We start from the raw sequence: 17222 nt of genomic DNA on the forward strand, positions 1-17222 counted from the left end.
TATGATAAGTGCAAACATTTGTGTCATTGCATCACCAGAGGAAAGAATGATAATGGAAGAGAAAAAATAATAATAATTGAAGAAATAACCACTACTGTATCCCAAATCTGATGAAGCACATCAATTTGCAGATTCAATAAGCCCAGAAAAACATAAACAAAATAAATTCAAATAAAACCAAACCCAAATACATTATAATCAAATGGCTAAAAGCGTCCAGAGATAAAAGGAACATTACATATAGGAGAGGAACCAAAGGACTATGAATTTCTCATGAGAAACCATGGAGACCAAAAGACAATGCAGTAACCTTTTTAAAGTACTGAAGGAAAGGGTTTATCAACCTAGGGTTAATAGTCACTGAATATATAATTTAGGAATGAAATAAGCACATTGTCTCAAAAAGAAAAACAAACAGAATTTGTCACCAGCAGAAAAGCAACAACAACTAAAAAAAGAAAAGCTTAAGGAAGTTCTTCATACTAAAGGGAAATACCAAGAATGAAGCAAGAGCAAGAGAAATAATTAACAGCATAGTAAATAGATTTCTTATGTTCTTTGAGTTTTTAAAAAATATGTATAACACCCTAAAGCAAAATTTCTAGCATAATGTGGGTGAGGTGGGAAAAGAACTATACGGTAAGCGAAAAAAGTCACCCCTGGACACTATAACCTGTCCCCCCCAATAAAACTACTAATAAAATAATATGAGATCAAACCAAAAAGGCAGTTGATAAAATTAAAGACTAAAATTTCAAATAATACAAAAAAGGCAGGAACTGGTAGCAGAGAAAGAAAAAAAATAGTAGATAAAAACAGAAAATAATACAATGTTAGACCTAAATCCAACTTTATCAATAATTACATTAAGTGTAAATTAAAAGATAAAGTGTGAGACTAAACAACAGTAACAACAAAGACTCAACTAGCCCCTGGCCAGTTGGCTCAGTGGTAGAGCATCAGCCTGGTGTGCAGGAGTCCCGGGTTCGATTCCCGGCCAGGGCACACAGGAGAAGCACCCATCTGCTTCTCCACCCCTCCCCCTCTCCTTCCTCTCTGTCTCTCTCTTCCCCTCCTGCAGCCAAGGCTCCATTGGAGCAAGGTTTGCCCAGCGCTGAGGATGGCTCTGTAGCCTCTGCCTCAGGCGCTAGAATGGCTCTGATTGCTGCCGAGCGAAGCCCCAAGATGGGCAGAGCATCGCCCCCTGGTGGGCATGCCGGGTGGATCCCGGTCGGGCGCATGCGGGATTCTGTCTGACTGCCTCCCTGTTTCCAGCTTCGGAAAAATAGAAAAAAAATAAAAATAAAAATGAAAAAATAAAGAGGAGACTAAATTACCAATAATAGGAATGAAAGAGATAGACACTACAGAACCTACAAACATTACAGGTTAACAAGGAAATACTATGAACAACATATTTGATAACTTAGATGAAACAAACAATTCTTTGAAAGGCACAAACTATCAAACTGAAACACTAATGTAAATAGGCCTATCATTATTTTTAAAATTCACCTCATAATTGAAACCATTCCAACAAAGAAAACACCAGGCCCAGATGGTTTTACTGGGAAATTCTACCAAATATTCAAGGAAAAAGTTGTATCAATTCCACAAAACCTCTTTCAGAAAATGGGAGTAAGAAAAATGCTTCCCAACTCATTTTATGAGTCTGGCATTACATTGAGACTGAAACGAGACAGTGAGAACAAAAGAAAACTACAATCAGATATTCTTCATGAATAAAGATGCAAAAAGCCTCAATATTAGCATATCCTATGGATATACACACACACACACACACACACACATATACATACACCATATATATATAATATATATATATTTTATACTTGCAGTTTGTTCCAACAAGTCTTCTTTAACATTCTAAAAATAAATGTAACTCACCATATTAGTAGACTAGTGAAGAAAAGCCATATGATTACAGCAATAGCAAAAGAATAACAATTTGACAAAATTTATCACGCATTCATAATTAAGAAAAATTATACTATTAGGAGCATAATGTGAATAAAAAAAATCTGTTAACTTCATAAAGGATATCTACAAAAAAACTAATGCTGGCCCTGGCTGGGTAGCTCAGTTGGTTGGAGTGTCATATGCCAAGGTGGCAGGTTTGATGCCCAGTCAGGGCACATACAAGAAGCAACTGATGAGTGCACAAAGAAGTAGAACAACAAATTGATGCCTCTTTCTATTTCCCTTTCTCTCCCCACCCACCTCTTGAATCAATCAATATTTTTTTTTAATTTTTAAACCTACTGCTAATATCAAACTTGATAAGAGGCTGGATGGTTTCCCCTAAAATTGAGGGAAATGCTCTCACCATTTATTTTCAACATCTCTCTCAAAATCCTACCCAGTGTAATAAGATGAAAAAATAGACATGCATACTGGAAAGGGAGAAATAAAACTGTTCCTGTTTGTAGACAATATGTTTGCTAATATAAAAAACAAATTTTAAGAAATCCTCATAAGGCGCTACTATAACTAGTAAGTGAGTTTTTTGTGAGGTCACTGGAAACAATGTAGAAATGCAAAAATCAATATTTCCATAAGTAACAATAATTAATTAAAAAGCATAAAATTTTCAAAGTATCATCTGTAATAGCACCTCCCCCAAAAGAACATGCTTACATGAGTAAAAATTCAACAAGATACACAATAGTTAACACTGAAAACTAAAAAAACACTGATGTAAAAGAAATGCAAAATGATCTAATTAGAAGGAGAGATACAGCATGCTCATGGATTGGAACATTCACTATTATTATTAAGATATCTATTACCCTAAAGTGAGCTATAGAAATTACATTATAGAGTCAATACAATTCCTATAAAAATGTCAGAAGAAATTTTTTTGTAGCTGTCAATAAGCTGAATCTAAAATTTTTATGGGAAGGCAAAGGAATCAGATTATCCAAAACAATTTTGAAAAACCAAAGTTGGAGGATTCACTGTACCTGATTCTAAGACTTTCTATAAAGCTATAGTAATCAAGAAAGTATGATATTGCTATAGGATAGACACATATATCAATGAAAAAGAATGAAGAGACCAGACGAAAAACCACACAAATACAATCAACTAATTTTGACTAAGATCCAAAGGCAATTCAAAGAAGGGAAAAATCTCTTCAACAATTGGTATTGGAATGAATGAACATCCGTATGCAAAAAAAAAAGAAAGAAAAGAGAATCCTTGACATATATACTCTACACCTTATACACAATTTACCTAATAATGGGTCATAGGTCTAAATGTAACTCATAAAACTATAAAATTTTATGAGAAAATATAAAATAAATTCACCCCTGGTTTAGTTAAGCAAATAGTATTTAAACACAGCACCATAAGTATGACCCCCCAAAAAATATAAATAAACTGGACTTCAAATTTACAACTTTGTGCTCTGCAAAAGCCTCTGCTAAAAAGAATTAAATGACAAGCCACAGAGTGGGAAACAATATTTTCAATTCACAAATTGACAAAGGACTTCTATCCAGGGTATATGAGAAACACTGATAAGAAAACAACAATCCTTTCTTTAATGTGCAAAAGGTTTGAACAAACAATTCACTAAGAAGATACGCAAATAAATAAACACACAAAAAATATTCAACATTAGTAGTCATTAGCAAATGTAAATTAAAAGCACAATGAGATACCACTACATACCTAGTAGAATAGCTAAACCTTTTTTAAAAGAAAACCCCAAGTGTTGACAAGGAGGGAGAACAACTAAGAAACTCATATTTTGCTGGTGGGAGAAGTTCAAAATGTTACAGTCACTTTGTATAAAACAGTTTGGCAGTTGCTGAGAAAGTTAAATATAAACTTACCATATGATCCAACAATCCCACTTCTAGGTATTTATCCAAGAGAGATAAATACTTATGTTCACATAAAAACTTGTGTGCACATTTATAACAGCCCTGTTCATAATTGCCCAAAACTGGAAACACTGCAAATGTCTCATCTGGTAAATGGATAAGAAAATTATGGTGCATGCATTCAATGGCATTATTACTTAATATAAACACACAATGGCTTAGACAAATTTCAAAAGCATTATACTGAGAGAAATAAGTCCAAACTTAAGTCTACATATGATTCCACTTACATCACATTCTGAAAAAGATATAATTATAGGGAGGAGGAACAAATCAGTGGTTGCCAGGGGTTAGGAGTGGAGGGAGGGTTTGAATACCAAGGGGCAACATAGGGGGGGATTTTTAGAAGGGAAGGAATTGTTCTAAATCTGGGACTGTGCTCATGGGATACACCCCCCATGCAATTGCTCATAATTCACGGAAATATACATTAAAAAAGTGACTTTAGAATACGTAAATTAAAAAAAAAAAGGAAAGAAATTTTGTATTTTCAATAAGCCTCCTGTTGCCTTTCACTCAGCTACAGTTCTCCCAAACAGTGTAAGAAAATGCAACAATCTCACTTTGGAACAAGACAACCAAAAAGCAAAAGCAAGCATGCGTGCGCGCACACACAAGTGTGCGCACACACACACATCAAGTGCTTAATCTTAGAATTAATTCCCTGGTTCACCAATTATGCACCATTTCAGTTTCTTACAATGCAGTGAAGCAAAATATATGTACTCGTGTGACTAAGGTCAAGATACTACATATAAAGGCCTGTTTTAATCTCAGTCTGGCTCTGCAAACAGTAATGCTTATTCGTTTGTCATTGGAAAGGCAAAGCCAAGATAAATAAAACATTTCAGTATAGGGGTAAGTTTTCATTCAGCAGAAATATGAATTTCAAGCTACCGGCTGTTGTTTGAATTGAGTAAGGCTGATAGAGGAAAAATCAATGCCCTTAGAATTTCTACCCAAACATGCCTGAACCATGGCCATTCTGCTGTAAGCATAACCTGAGAAACAAAGCCTATAGAATTTTCTGCTTTCTACACACATCCACAAGCCTTTGAAATTAAAAGCTTACACCCAAGGAAACTCCAAAACACAGACTATCGCGGTCCATTGACCACATTGGACAACTAAAGTTTATTGCAAAATTGAAGGTTTTTCAATAGTTTTATAAATGAACACTTTATTATGAGAAGAATCTCTCAGTTAATCAAATAATTGTAATTATTACAAAAGAATACTCATCAGTCTGTTGAGGACATGAAGTTGTGGCTGAGAGCTCTCAGCAGTGTGCTGGCTGTGCCTCTCCACCCCGGGGGAGAGCTGTGCCTTCATTTCCATCTAGCTGGGTTGGCCCAGGTGTTGGAAGTGCAGAATCATGCGCCTACCATTCAAAAGGCCAACAGAACAATAACAAGCTAGGTGAAATGAGACAATCGCCTGCCCATGGGTAGCAAGGTTTATATCACACTGTAAGATGAGGTGAAAAGTGTGAATCTTAGAATGTAGTTCCAAAGATGAGCGTGGCAGGCAAATCAACAGAACCCAGCAAGGAGGGATGACCTGACTGTGGGAGAAATGCTAGGGACTAGCACATTTGCCTACTTGGTTTTAACCACCTCTTCTGCACAGGCTGCAGGGTCTATGATGAAAGATCCTCAGGGCTCGGTTTCAGATTTAGGTGTGGGGAAGAGAGTATTTTCCATTTTCTCTTCTGTATTTGCCTCAAGTGGTCAAGATAATAGCTCAGCTCCAAATGTATAATAGAAATTAAATTCTAATAAGAAATAAGACAAATAAAATACCATATGCATAAATGTCATACTATGGATGAATACATTATATACAGTGAGTTGCATGAAAATGAATACTGACCCTAACCTAAAAGTTTGGGGCTTACTCTAACCTCACCCTTTAGCTTGTTTAGAATTGGAAATGTCAGCAAGAATGGAGATAAGCAGTCCCCAGTCCACACCCAGTCCTTGGCATCCATAATCTCATTCAACCCTCACTACAAGGTGGTCAGGGAGACATTATCACTTCCCAATAGATGATGCAACTGGTCCAGAGGGGTAACGTTGTTTGCCCAAAATTAGAGTTGTACTAACAACATAAGGCTGAAGTCAAACACCAAATGCAAAATTGCTTAAGTGCAATATTCTTACCCCAATCTGCCTCCATTAGAGCCATGAGGTTCCTCTGTTTCCCGTCAGCTTCTAAGTGCACAGTGGAAGTGTACCATTTCATGATGTGGTGCACCTTTCCTTAGTTATCTTTATAGTGACACCAAATAAAATTCCAAAGGGCTGAATTAGGATAGCTTTTTCTAGCACCAGTTTCAATGTCTAAATGTAATTCTAAGAAACGATGAACTACAACACACCAGAAACATTCAAAGACACAGCAATGAAAACAAAAGAAGTTTTTCCATTTATTCACATCTTCTTTCATTTCTTTCATCAATGTTATGTAGTTTTCAGTGTACAAGACTTTCTTGTCCTTGGTTAAGTTTATTCCTAAGTATTTTAGTCTTTTTGATGCCATTTTAAATGGGATTGTTTTCCTTGTTTCCTTTTCTGAATAGTTCATTGTTAGTGCAAAGAAAATCAACTAATATAATGTCAGTTATACCTCAATTCAAAAAATAAAATTGATTTTTGTAGGTTGATTTTATATCTTGCAACTTAACTGAATTTGTTTATTAATTCTAACAGTTTTTGTGTGTGGAATCTTTAGTTTTTCAACATATAAGACCATATGATCTATAAGGAAATAAGTATTTTTTCCTTTCCAATTTGCATGTATTTTATTTCTGACATGTTCATGAATGGAAGACATAATATTGTCAATATGTCCATACTACCCAAAGTGATGTACAGGTTCAATGCAATCCCTATCAAAATCCCAATGGCATATTTTACAGAAATAGAAAAAAACACTAAAATTCATATAAAACCACAAAAGACCCCAAGTAGCCAAAAAATCTTGAGAAAGAACAAAGCAAAAGGCATCATATCCCTTGATTTTAAATTATATTACAAAGCCACAGTAATTAAAACAGCATGGTACTGGCATTAAAACAGATGCATAGATCAATGAACAGAATGGAGAGACCAGAAATTATTGCAGGCATATAGGTCAACTGTTCTTCAACAAGGGTGTCAAGACTACCCACTGAGGGAAGAATAGTCAGTCTCTTTTACAAATAGGGTTGGGTAACCTGGATCTCCACAAGCAAAAATATAAAATCCAATCCTTATCTTACACTATACACAAAAATCAAATCAAAATGGGTTAAAGATCTAAATATAAGACATAAAACTATAGAACTCCTCATAGAAAACCTAGGGGAAAAACTATATAACATTGAACTAGGCAATGATTTCTTGGATATAACACCAAAAATGCAAACAATATAAGCAAAAATAGACAAGTCAGACCATACTGAATTAAAAGACTTCTGCACAGCAAAGAAAACAATCAACAGAGTGATAAGACAACCTATGGAATGGGAGAAAATATTTGCAAACCATGTGTCTGACAAGGAATTAATTTACAAAATATATAAAGACCTTCTACAAGTCAATGGCAAAATTTTTTTCAATGGGCAAAGGACTTGAACTAACATTTAAACAAAGATAATACACATTGAAAAACGGGTATATGAAAAGATGTTCAACATTACTGATGACCAGGGAAATGCAAATCAAAACCACAATGAGATATCACCTCACGTTTGTCAGGATGTAGAGATATTGGAACCCCTGTTCGCTATTGGTAGGAGTGAGATACAGCCAGATGGAAAACCATATGGGAGTTCCTCAAAAAATTAAACATAGAACTCCCATATGATCCAGTAATCCCATTCTTTGGTATATAATTCAAAGGAACTGAAACTGAATCTTAGAGATACCTGCCCTCCCGTGTTCACTGCAGCATCATTCATGATAACCAAGACAGAAAAGCAACCTAAGTGTCCACTGACAAATGAAAGGATAAAGAATATGTGGTATATATGTATGCATACAGACACTACATGTAACTGTACCTACACACACACACACACACACACACACACACACACACACACACACACATATATATACACACACAATGGAGTATTACTCAGCCTTAGGGTAAAAGAAAGGAAATTCTGTGGTATGCAACAACATGGATAAACCTGGAGGATATTGTGTTGAGTGAAGGACAAATACTTGTAGGATTCCACTTATGTAAGTTATATACCAGGGGTCCCCAAACTTTTTACACAGGGGGCCAGTTCACTGTCCCTCAGACCATTGGAGGGCCGGACTATAAAAAAAAAAACTATGAACAAATTCCTATGCACACTGCACATACCTAATTTTAAAGTAAAAAAACAAAACGGGAACAAATACAATATTTAAAATAAAGAACAAGTAAATTTAAATCAACAAACTGACCAATATTTCAATGGGAACTATGCTCCTCTCACTGACCACCAATGAAAGAGGTACCCTTCCAGAAGTGCAGCGGGGGCCAGATAAATGGCCTAAGGGGGCCACATGTGGCCCGCGGGCCGTAGTTTGGGGACCCCTATTATATACCAAATTTTTCGCTCCATAAGATGCACTTTTCCCCCAAAAAAAGTGGAGGGGGAAATGCCCGTGTGTCTTATGGCGCAAAAAATATGGTATTTTATTAAATATTTTAACACACCATTTGGTTCACAATATTTTTTTTCTTATTTTCTTCCTTAAAACCCTAGATGTGTCTTATGGTCAGGTGCATCTTACGGAGTGAAAAATACAGTAAGTTACCTAAAATAGTCAAACTCATAGAAGCAGAGAGTTGACTGGTAGTTGCCAGGAGCTGAGGGAAGAAGGAAATAGAGAGTAATGCATAAAGTTTCAATTATATAAGATGAATAAGTTCTAAAGATCTGCTGCACAACATTGTGCCTACACTTGACAACACTGTATTGTTTACTTAAAATTCTGTTAAGAGGCTAGATCTCATAGTTAAGTGTTCTTACCACAGCAACAAAAAGAAGAAAACTGGAAGATATTATTAATTTTTGAATATTTGTTCAAACAAAACAGAAAAAAATAAAAGATTGTTAAATGTTTCTTAGGCTCAGCCCCCTTATCAGTAAAAAGAGAATTTTAACAAGTACTTACTAGTATTGCTCTCAGCACTAAAGTATGCATGCAAATACCTACCCAAGTACCTAGCACAAAGCATGTGAGCAATAAATAGTAGTGTTCTTCCTTTTCAGTGCACAATTTTCCTGAACTTCTTCAGAATTTACAAAATACAGGAGCAAGTACTTCTGAATAAGCATCTAAGGTAATAAGAAGAATAGAACCTGAGACTAGAAAATGTGAACTGTATGACTATCATGTGACACATAACTGCTGCTTTTAAGAACATCTTTCAGACAGAGCCTCAGAAGCTAGCTGGCAGGCCCCAGCCTCTCCTTTCCAGCCTGCTGCTTTAACTCCAGCCCAAAGAGGGTGCAAAGCACTTCCCGATCCGACAGCAGCTCAGCATCCCACATGAAAGAGCAGCACTCACAACCCAGTTTAGACTCAAATGTTCAGGCCCTATCACCAAATTTCACTCCATTTCCGCAGAAACTGACCCCTGCTGCAGGCTGTCATTCAAACAAGAAGAGTGCTATAGAGAAACCTTTTTGAGGGGGAACTGCTAAACATTTCCCTTGACTCTTCCTCTGCTAGTCACTAAACATTCTAAACTCTTGCAGTGTAAATAAAAGGAGATCAGAAACCATACCTCCCTCCCTCCCTTCTCCTCCCTCCATCCTTCCCCTTTCCTCCACTCCCCTCTCTCCCTCCCTCCCCTCCCCTCCCTCTTTCCCTTCCTTCTTTCCCTCCCTTTTTCCTTCCCTCCTTCCTTCCTTCCTTCCCTCCTTCCTTCCTGCCTCCCTATCTGCCTTGCAACCCTTTTGAGAGAAAAGTACAATGCTCAGTGCAAACGTTACAATGATGGTTCCTGCCTAGAGTTGGATAGACATTTTAATGAAGGTAATGATGGATATATGCCTACTAATTTAATGCTGGATCATTCTTTTAAAAGGAAGTGGAGGAAAAGAAAGAAAATTCAAATCCTTAAGAGGAATGTATAGAAGCAACTGCCTTATTATGATCTTAATGAGTTATTATTTCTCTCACAAGGTGATTACCAGTTACTATCATTAACATTTAGTAATACCCTTTCAGTCACTTGGAAGAAAGATGTTAAAATGCAACAATAATTATGAAAATACTAACAATTTTATTATAATAATAAATGTGGCATTCTTCTCTCCTGCTGATTAATTCTAAGTATATGTGCTTTAATAAAATGTTAAACAATGATATAGTAAAAGTTTTTTTAGGGAGCTACCTTCCATTAAGAGTAAATGTACTAAAAATACTACATTCATATAAAATGTACTGGATATATGAACTTGGCTCTTTGGGAAGATACTTTTTACTTACCTAAGTTATGATTATAATTCTGAGAATGCACAGTTACTTCTCACAATCAAAAATACTACCTTTTGCCTGACCAGGCGGTGGCGCAGTGGATAGAGCATCGAACTGGGATGCCGAGGACCCAGGTTTGAGACCCCGAGATCGCCAGCTTGAGCGCGGGCTCATCTGGCTTGAGCAAGAAGCTCACCAGCTTGGACCCAAGGTCACTGGCTCAAGCAAGGGGTTACTCGGTCTGCTGTAGCCCCATGGTCAAGGCACATACGAGAAAGCAATCAATGAACAACTAAGGTGTTGCAATGGAAAACTGATGATTGATGCTTCTCATCTCTCTCCATTCCTGTCTGTCTGTCCCTATCTATCCCTCTCTCTGACTCTCTCTCTCTGTCCCTATAAAAAAAAATTACCTTTCCTAGTCAGTCTTGGACTTATATTCTAATGCATCACAACAAATTCATGAACAATTTTACCAAGATGCTTTCTACATCTAAACCTAAATGTCACTTTATAATATTTCAAAACACAATTATGTGCATATATTTAAAATAAAGGAGGCAGAAAGCATTATCTTATCAAGATCCCACATCTCTATTTCTGAAAATGATTAAGAAATTATGTCAAATGGAAGTATTGAATATTAAGTAGCAAACTGTTCGAACTAAGTGATTTATGTAAATCAATATGGATACACAGTTTTATAGGTCTACCTGTTCAGCTCAGCATGAACTGTCTCAAGAAAAACAATGTTTAGTTTCCATGTTGAAAACTAGGCTTTACCTTTAAAATAAAAACTGCACACTATCTTATGCCAACTGACAATGACAAAAAGTTCAAGTCTACAACCATAAAATGTTCACTTAAATACAATATTGTTTTCCACCCAAATGGGGTCTGATAGCAGTCCCCTTCAGTTCACGAAGACAATAATTCGGTCATCTGAAATCTATAGTGTCAACAGGTTTATGATCACAAACATTTGATGAACTGAACATTGTAGCTACCCTTCAATAATGCTTGTGGTGTGACAGGGCCTATCGGTTACCATAGTGATCATGTGGCAGCTTCTGATTTATGGCCTTGCTCCCCAGGACTGTGACGGCTTCTCAGCTATACCTTTAGCAGCTATTTCAGATTTGAGAGCTACACTATGATAAATGCTCACTATGTGAAAGATACACTCAACAGAACCTAACCTTGGAGAACAGTGCTTTAAATGCAAATGGCCAGCTTTGCCTTCCTCTTAGAATATGAGTGATTCCAAAGCCATGGAACAGGGAGACCTCTGCCCTCTGACACACAGATTCTTCTCCTTAGAAACTGTCATTTCCAGAGACGCCACCCTGTGAATAGTTAAGTAGCGTGGAATAGAAAATGAGGCGCTAAATTCTGCTGAGGCTAGCTAGCCCAGCCGCACATCGATTACAAAAGCAGGCGTGCGTCTGAGCAATTAGTGAGGCGTTCAGTTATGTGGTGCCAAATGTTCAATGTATTTAGAAAACTATCACTACAGGTCAATAAATTATGTCATTTCATCTCGAATAATTGACACAGCTAAGGCTTTCTCATGAAACCCTGAAAAGAGCAATTCAGGGAATAATCTCACAGTTGGGTATCCATTTGCCAATACCTCCTAGTTATAAATGCCAGAGGATGATGAGATATATATATATATAATATATATATATAATATATATATATAATTATATATAACAATCAAGTTTTATCTGATTTTTGCTGTAGGAAAACACAGCACACACAATACTGGTGATTTGTCACAGGAGTTTGTCACACAGCTAGGTAGTGCATAGATGCCAGCTATCACCACTGCATGTGTGAATTAACATCCTGGAAAGATTATGATATATATCATTTCATTCCCTTACATTGTTTCTGTCTGTCCTTTCATTTGACTACATGGCAATAAAACACTAAGCGAATATGGCCTTTCAAGCTTATCAAGCTCACAGGCACCATGCACTAATCTGTGTATTAGCAAGTCCCCACACGGCTACCAAGTTATTGATTCTGCCATCTAAATCCCTTGCTTTGACAAGAAGGGTATTGCTTTTAGAAAAAAATAAAACAATCTCCTCAATCATTTATGTTTCGTTCTTAGAGCTTTGTTTGCAGAAACCTTTTCTAAGGGCTAAAACACACGCTGTCTTTTCACGGCATAATAGATCAGCAGAAATGAAAACCAGTCTACTTTCTCTTTCGCAGGGCTGATATTAAAGCATAGCCACGGCCAGGGGTGTGTTCTTCCTGACTCACACAACCCAGAGGTGAGAATGTATGTTCCCTTTTCTGCTTTGTTGATTCATCAAAACTGTACAATATTCTGTGCGGCACACTAGCCAGTTCCCCATAAATCATTGCTGACTTAACCAAACACTTACTTGATAACTAAGTCTTATTATGTCTTATTGGTAGATAGAGTAGAGGGGAAGACAAAATAATTCAAAAGACCCTCTCTCATTGTCAAGTAATTGAAATAGACATATATTTGCAGAATATTCTCAAGAACTACTTTCAAAATTCAAATCATATATCCCAATTAAGTCAAGTACCATATTTCCCCAATATAAGACCCACTATTTTTTGAAAAATTTGGGGTCTAAAAACTGGGTACATCTTATACAGTGGTTGTGGCATTTCAAATGCCACAGATGGAACTGAGGAAGAGGCAATATATGAAGACAGTGATTTGTCATCAGACACAGATGAGGACAAGCTAATGGATGGGAGTTTTGCCAGTGATGAGGAGTTGTATGGATTTATGATGAATAAAACTTGAGTTCAATAACTTTATGTAATACATTTTATTTTCAAATTTTCAGCCCCAAAATTAAGATGCGTTTTATACATGGGAGCATCTTATACATGGGGAAATACGGTATATACACATTTTATTTGTTTGTTTGTTTGTTTGTTTACTTACTTATTTATTTTGGTGGGGTTGGGAAAATGAGCAGGAATTGATTGCTTTGGATTAGCTATTTGATTTTGTGCTGGGGAAAGAAAACCCAATAGATTACAGATAACTCTCCGCCCACCTTGCCCCCAGCTCTTTATAGCAAATAGTTACATATCAGTGAGCAGAGCTAGCTATTTAATTGAATCTGATCTGCCTGTTCCCACAAGTAGGAATTCACAGGTACCTCATAGGAGACCATGTGGGGATTAATATCTTTTTATTGCAAATCAGATACACCAGAGAGGAAATTCACATAATAAGGTATTAAGAAGTCAAAAGATATCAGCATCTAGAATGGAATATTTCATTACATTAAAAAACTGTATCCATTTCTTTGGTATTAAGCAGTCTGAAAGTTAGAGACAAATTTATATGCCTCGTAGCAGTTCTGTAAACAGGAATAAATTAGGCAAATACATAATTTGCTAAACTGGCTTGACCTTAACTCTGCAGAGTGAGCTAGCATTTCCTTGTAGGTCTTCACTCTGCTGCTGTCCTTGAAACAATTGCATGAGGCCCAAAGTTCCCAGAACCCAGTTGTCCAAACCCACTTTCTGATCCCAACCCACATCACTAAGACAGCAGAACCACCTTCACACCCTCCACCAGAAGACTTCCTCTAGGGACAGAACAGTTTCAGAAAACAAAACTGGTGTTCCCAGCACTTCTTTATCCTGTTCTCTTTCCCCTCCATCTCACTAAGGAGTAGAGTACAGAAAAGACAGGTGATTAAAAGCAAAACGAAATGCAAATCTACCAAGCTTTTCCTGTCTTTTAATTCTGAACCAATTAGATTACCACCCATCTAGACCCAGAGCTAGAAAATAAAGAAGTGTTGACAGAGGTCCCAGTCTTCAACACCTTCTGTTTCATCAGCTCTTGCAAATTCTATCATTTCATTTTTCTTACCTACATAGCCCACTAGGAGTTAACCACTGTCAGCCAGGCTAGAGGCTTTCTGGTCCAGAGGTCAGCAATCTTATTAAATCCCTATGCCACCACGGGGACAAAGTAATGCCCACACTGCTCAGTGCAAGGCAAAGGGGAAAAAAATTATTGAAGAGAGAAAAAGTTAGAAAAGCCAGAGGGAAAATGAGAAAAAAAATAAGAAATGAATGAGAGCAAGTGGTTGTGAGAAAACCACCATATACTTCTACACCTAGACTGTTCCTACCTTGCTTCTAGGAATTCACCAATTAAGAAGGCACTTGGTGTAATTTAAATAATCGTTGCAACTAAGAAACTCCCCAAAGATATAGCAGAATCTTATATTTTTTAAGTTGATGTCATTCTATTGTGAATACACTGCCCACACCCAGAAGTCCTGGTATAGTCATCTTTGGCATTTTGTAGACAAGTGCTAAAATTTAGCAAGTATGAAACATATTGACATTTATTTTTATCATGGCAATGCTCCAAAACAGAATGAACTGTCTTTCATGTTAATGAACAAGAATTGGGCTAGAGCAACTACACATGATATAGCCTCTCATTTTTAATCTAATTTATGTATACTAAATACATTATTAAACAATCCTTCTAGCGTTAAGTCTCAGTGATGCAATTACAGGTTTATGTCCCTTTTGTTTGTAAATGTTTATATTTGAGGGAGAACTCACAATCATAATAGTAGATACCTAGATCTAGCAACCATTTGCTAACACATTATAAATTGAAGAAAAGTGATGTCTGCTTCATTTGTTAAGATAACACTTTCAATTCACAATGCACCATAATTCACTTATTTTAAGAGAAGGCGTCTATGATTACATCCAAGAATGTAACTTACTGTCTGCTTACGTTGTCCAGAATTAAATGGGACATAGTGTGACAAAAGAGATACATCTAATCTGAAGATATCAGGATGGTAAAGTAACAGCATGTGAGAAGCCATGGAAGCTCTATGACTCTGTACCCTGGGGAAGCTGAATGCAAGAAGAAATATACATGTCAGGAGAATTACATGTGCTCTTGATTGCACCAGGTATCAAACCAGTAACAATAGGTAGGACATATTGGCAAACAGATTGCTACTTAAAATAAAAGGAAATTTTTATTTTGAAAAAATTAGCCCTGGCCAGTTGGCTCACTGGTAGAGCGTCAGTCCAGTGTGTGGATGTCCCAGGTTCGACTCCCAGTCAGGGCACACAAGAGAAGCAACCATCTGCTTCCCTACCCCTATCTCTTTCTCTCTCTCTCTCTCTCTCTCTCTCTCTCTCTCTTCCCCTCCCACAACCATATTTCAAGTGGTTTGGGCAAAGTTGGCCCTGGGCACTGAGGATGGCCCCATGGCCTTGCCTCAGGTGCTAAAATAGTTCAGTTGCCAAGCAACAGAGCAGTGCCCCAGATAAGCAGAGCATCACCAGGTAGTGGGCTTGCCAGGTGGATCGTGGGTGTGGTGCATGCAGAAGTCTGTCTCTGCTTCCCCGCCTCTCACTTAATAAAAGTTAATTAAGTTAATTAATAAAAGTTAATTAATTTTTTAAAAATTAGCAATCTTTAAAGACAGAATTAGCTAGAAAGAACACCTGAGAGGAAGGTTATAGAGAAATTTAAAGCTTCAGAAAAACAACTCCCTACCATTTCAGGTCCTTTGGGACCAGATGGAGCATGACATTTGACCACTGAAAATGTTATTAACCAAGAATAGAAAAATGATATATGTATAGTACCCTGAATCACTCTAAGGACTAATGAGCCACCCAGTTACTTGCTGCCAATGCCAACTGGTCAACTACAAAATCTAAGTTATTAATATTTATTTCCTTTTTTCTAAAAATATGGTTTCAATCAAAATAGTGCTAAGCCAACAAACCAAGAAAATGCTTCAGATCTTAAATATGGCACCGGACACAGCTCAGAAATTTCATTTCCCTTTCCTCCTCCTACTCCCAAGGCCATTTTCCACTGGCTGAGAATGGCCAAAAACAGGCTGAATAAACACAACAGAAAAACTGGTTCTGATCCCTCAAATCAACAATAAGCCACTTCTGTTTCCCTTCTGCTGACATAAAAAATCACTTTAATATAATGTAATTTTCTTCAGATCCCATATAAACCATCCTTTAAGTGGTGGGCTGAGAGGGGAAGTGCTAGAGGAACTGGTGTTTTCTCCCTGGTGTCTCACCGTCATGCTTCCAGTGACAATTTCTGACTGACAAGCATGACGCTTGTTTGCTAGCTCTTCTGCAGTAGAGAAGTTGGACTACATTTAGCTTTAAGTTTCTGTCCAAACCTAAGAGTCTATAAGCTCATGAAACTTAGAAATTAAAGCTCAAACTGTAAGCAATATACCCACTCTGAAAAATTTTGAAATTCTGATATTTTTCCACTTCCCGTGAAATCAGAAGGTGTTATAATTATTCATTTATTCAATATTTGTTGAGCACCTACCATGCGCTAGACATTGTTCTAAGAACTGGATAAATAGAAATAAATGAAAAGAAAGCTATTGACCTCGCTGTGACACCTTTCAACAGTTATAGAGTACATGAACTATGAAAAACTCATTTATATAGAAAGGTTATATAATGTTAATCGATATATTTCATCTATCAATTATATATAAAATATGATCCCACAAGTTGAAAACATAATACAATTCTACAGAATATTAATAGATAGATTGTATACTAGCTAAACAGGAAAATATGTAACAAATACGCAAATGCTAAACAGCATTGTTCCTAAGTCCAGACACTTGGACTCATCAGGCACAGGGTATGTGATCAGGGGCCACTTCACAATTATATAAATAATTTTCTATTTATTATAAGCCTTTAATTATCATGTAAGCATTGGATGCCCAATAGGCATTAGCTTTACCATTTCCTTCTGTTTACATTATGTACGTTACTATGG

This window comes from Saccopteryx bilineata, chromosome 2 (genome assembly GCF_036850765.1).
Source record: "Saccopteryx bilineata isolate mSacBil1 chromosome 2, mSacBil1_pri_phased_curated, whole genome shotgun sequence".
NCBI lineage: Eukaryota > Metazoa > Chordata > Mammalia > Chiroptera > Emballonuridae > Saccopteryx > Saccopteryx bilineata.